This window comes from Triticum aestivum, chromosome 2D (assembly GCF_018294505.1).
Source record: "Triticum aestivum cultivar Chinese Spring chromosome 2D, IWGSC CS RefSeq v2.1, whole genome shotgun sequence".
In the NCBI taxonomy this organism is placed as follows: domain Eukaryota; kingdom Viridiplantae; phylum Streptophyta; class Magnoliopsida; order Poales; family Poaceae; genus Triticum; species Triticum aestivum.
The window spans coordinates 71001063-71005329 of record NC_057799.1 but is presented as its reverse complement, the minus strand read 5'-3'; the positions used below and the strand labels follow the sequence as shown (position 1 = coordinate 71005329).

General features: G+C 56.8%; 1 pseudogene; it reads left to right on the top strand.

The window, feature by feature from the left end:
- The first annotated feature begins 763 nt into the window (after positions 1 to 763).
- On the top strand, positions 764 to 3673 carry LOC123048756 (abscisic acid 8'-hydroxylase 2-like; annotated as a pseudogene).
- The last annotated feature ends 594 nt before the right edge of the window (positions 3674 to 4267 follow it).

Sequence of the window (4267 nt, the reverse complement as noted above, 5' to 3'; positions counted from 1 at the left end):
GGCACGACTGGCGGCGGCCAGGGCGCCACGGGCGCGCCGGCCAGCGGCGGACAGGGCAGGAGGCCGGGCGGCACGTGGGGCATGGCGTGCCGGGCGCCCCCTTCCTCCTCCTCCTCCTCTCTGTCCTCGGCGGCGGCGGCCAGGAGCGGGCGCGGCAACGGGCGCGAGCATCAGCGGCCAGGCGCGGGTGCGAGCAGCAGGGCGGGGGTGACGAGCAGCAGGCGCGGGCGCGAGCATCGGCGGCCATAGCGGGCGGGGGCAGCAGCGGCCAGCGGAGGAGAGGACGCTTGGGGGTGGAAACGACTGGAGATATTTTGCACACAATTTACATATATATTACTCTTTATAATATGCAAGAATAATATGTACAAGATCGCTAACGAGATGCGAACAACTCGTAGGAGGAACCCACTCAACGCCTACGCCTTAGCTACTATGGCTACTCTCTCGCGAAAGGGTCTAAAGCACCAACTCTGCCTAGAGCGGCCTTCCTCCAATCATCTATCTCATCTAGGATCTCTGTCTTAAGTTGCGTAGCCGATCTGTGCCTCGAAACATTGTTGAAAACTCGCACATTGCGCTGCTTCCAAAGGGCCCATGCAATTAAGATCGTGATGGAGTCGAATCCTCTTCTGAGCTTGCCACTGAAGTGTCTCCTTTGGTCGAGCCACCATTGCAGGAAGGTGACATCAGTAGATGGGATTTGAATGTTGAGTTTCCACTCGTTGAATCATGAGTGCCACACCTCTCTCGCATAGCCACAATGAGCAAGGATGTGATCGGGGTTGTCCTCATCTTGCAGGCATGTGTAACAGGCCGACGTCATGTCTTGGAGACCATGCCGAGCGCGACGGTCAGAGGTCCAGAGTCGGTGTTGGCTGGTGAGCCAAATGAAGATTTTGCACTTAAGCGGCGCCCAACTTCGCCAAATGCAGCCTGCGGTGGGGGTTTTGACTTGCCCCATGCAAAGCCACTTGTATGTGGAGCTTGCATTGTAATTACCAGACGCGTGACAATGCCAAGTGAATTGGTCAGGCTCCTCCAGGTTCCTCTCCACTGTGTTGATGGCTTGGCATAGAGAGTAGACTTGCATGTGGCCCAAGAAAGATAGCTCCCCTTGCACATCAAGCGGCCAGGCATTGTCATTAAGCGCGTCTCTCACAGTTCTCCTGTTTTTGTTCCTCGTGCTGACCATCTCGTGGAGTAACGGGGCAATGTCAGCAACCGTAGTGCCGTGAATCCAACGATCTTTCCAAAAGAGGACTTTTGATCCCTCCCCCACCTTGATTTTGACGAAGCTGTTGAAGACCTCTCGCGCTTGGTCATCCACTATCATGTTTAACCCTTGCCAGGGCCTGCTCGGATCAGATCTTCTCAGCCATTCCCATCGCACATGAAGTGCCAACGCTTGCAGTGCTAGGTTCTTCACACCTAGGCCTCCGAATGATGTAGGTTTGCAAACTGCGTCCCAAGCGACAAGGCATTGTCCACCATGGCTCTTCTCTTTGCCAGCCCAAAAGTAAGAGCACATCCACTAGCTGCAAGTTACATGCGTGCATGCATGCATGCGGTAGTGTAGGTGTGCAGAGTTTGGAGAAAAGAAATAGACTGACCTTATTTCATTTTGTGAGTCGACTGATAGCTGAAGTGACATGGTTCACACCACATTCGCATGTGACCAATCACACCAACCACGAGAAGGGTCACAACTATCGTCTTTGCCTTTGCCATGCAGGATTGCAGCTACCATCACACACCCCGCACCGTTAGCACATAATAATATATTTTCACAAAGAGAAAAATTCACTATAGGGCCTATTAATTGCGCTGGCGCCCACTTCAGTCTCATGTGGTTACAAATACCCGAAATACAGTCACCAAACTTGCACTTGAAGGTCATCTATGGTCCATTATACGGTTTGTTATACGTACATGCTGATTTGGCCCGAGTCAAATGCCGCCAAGTGTGCATTGACTGCCACATCTGCCAGCTCGCTCGAATACGCATGCACGCAGGGTTTTTTTGTTGCAAAATTGCCAGAACAAAATATCTCCTCCCCCACTGCCTTGGGGGCGGCCTGCGGGCTCCTCTTCTGGCTCTGGGCGTTGAGGCGGCCGACCGACGACCCGATGCGTGGCATCCCAGGGAACATGGGGTGGCTGGTGGTGGGCGATACCTTCGCCTTCATCGCCGCCTTCTCGAACCCGGCCGGCATCCCAAGCTTCTTGCGCGAGAGGCAGGCGAGGTACGACAAGGTGTTCAAGACATACGTGCTAGGGCAGACGACAGTGTTCATGATGGGGCGGGAGGCGGCCAAGATCCTGCTGTCCGGCAAGGATGGCGTGGTGAGCCTCAACCTCTTCTACACCGGCAAGCAGGTGCTGGGCCCCACCAGCCTGCTCACCACCAACGGCGATGAGCACCGGCGGCTGCGCTGGCTCATCGCGCAGCCCCTCTCCGCGGACGCTTTACGGAAGCACTTCGCCTTCATCGACGGCCTCGCCGTGCAGATCCTCGGCTCCAGGGCCAGCCGCGGCCGCGTGCTCGTCCTCGATGAGGCCTCGCAGTTCATGCTCAAGGTCATTGCCAACATGATCGTCAGCCTGGAGCCGGAGCGCCCCGAGCAGGAGGAGTTCCGGGTAAACTTCAAGGCCATCTCCTCCTCCTTCACGTCGCTGCCGCTCAAGCTCCCCGGCACAACCTTCCATCGCGGCCTCAGCGGTCGGAACCGGATGTACGCCATGCTGGACACGGTGATCGCGTGCCGCATGGCCGGCGAGGTCCGCGAGGACTTCCTCCAGACGCTCCTCATGAAGTACACCCGCGGCCAGCAAGCCGGCGCCGCGTCCGACCCAGCGGAGGAGGAGAAGCTGGCCGACGCGCAGCTCAAGGACAACATCCTGACGCTACTGGTGGTCGGCCACGACACCACCATGGCGGGCCAGACCTAGCTCGTCAAGTTCCTCGGCGAGAACCCCGAGGTGCTCGCCAAGCTCAGGGAGGAGCACATGGCGATCCGGGCGGCGCACGACGGCGATGACACGCAGCACCTGTGGTGGTCGGACCTGAGCAGCATGCCGTACACGACCAAGGTGATGAACGAGACGCTGCGGCGGGCCACCATCATGCCGTGGTACTCGCGCAAGGCCTCGCAGGACTTCAGCATCGACGGGTTCCAGGTGGCCAAGGGCGCGTCGGTGAACCTGGACGTGGTGTCCATCCACCACGACGCCGCCGTCTTCGCCGACCCCGAGCGCTTCGACCCAGACAGATTCGACGTGCGTGCGCCGTGACCCTGGCTTCCTTTCTTCCTCGTCTCCGGAGAGCAGCCCAGCTAGCTGACGGCTCGACTAACTTTGTGCAATGCATGTATGCAGGGGTCGCTGAAGCCGTACAGCTTCCAGGGGTTCGGCAGCGGGCCGCGGATGTGCCCAGGGATGAGCCTCGCCAAGCTCGAGATCTGCGTCTTTGCCCATCACCTAGTCTGCACATACGAGTGAGTCGCTGTCCCCCGTCGGCGAACTTTGCCACCGGCCACCGTGTCCAATGTCTAGCTCTGACGTTTGTTTTCTGTGCAGCTGGAAGGCACTGGAGGATGACGCCTCGGTGCAGCCGATGCTGGTGCGCATGCCCAATAACATGTACCCCATCCTCGCCACCGCCCTCCCCTGACTCCGACCCCAACTCCGACGATGGCGAGGCGGCGACATCTGCTTTCAGCCTGTGTAGTTACTCTACTGATGCTCTCATCGACATGTGTACACATGGAGCGATATTTTCAGGCTATTTGTACTGTACTCCTATAATGGACCAACTATATGTAAACTTTACTTATAATTAACAATGTCAAACGGGCAAGAACCTTTACTTGGCACAAAAAAAATCCACACGACCACGCACATATGGATGAACAGCTCATGAAGTTATTAAACAAGGAACAACAACTGAGCAAAAAATCTACAACGCTCTCAACCCAGGGGGTGCGCTCTCCACACTGGCTCGGTCGGACCAGGGGTGCGCTCGGTCCGACCAGGTGGGAGGGTCTTTTAATAACTGGCAATTTTACAAAAAAAACCCTGCGTGCATGTGTATTCGAGCGAGCTGGCACATGTGGCAGTCAGCGTACAGTTGGCAGCCGTTGACTCAGGCCAGATCAGCGAATACGTATAGAAACCGTACATTGGACCGTAGATGACCCTCAATTGCAAGTTTGGTGACTGTATTTCGGGTGTTTGTAACCATAGGGACTAAAGTGGGCACCAGCGC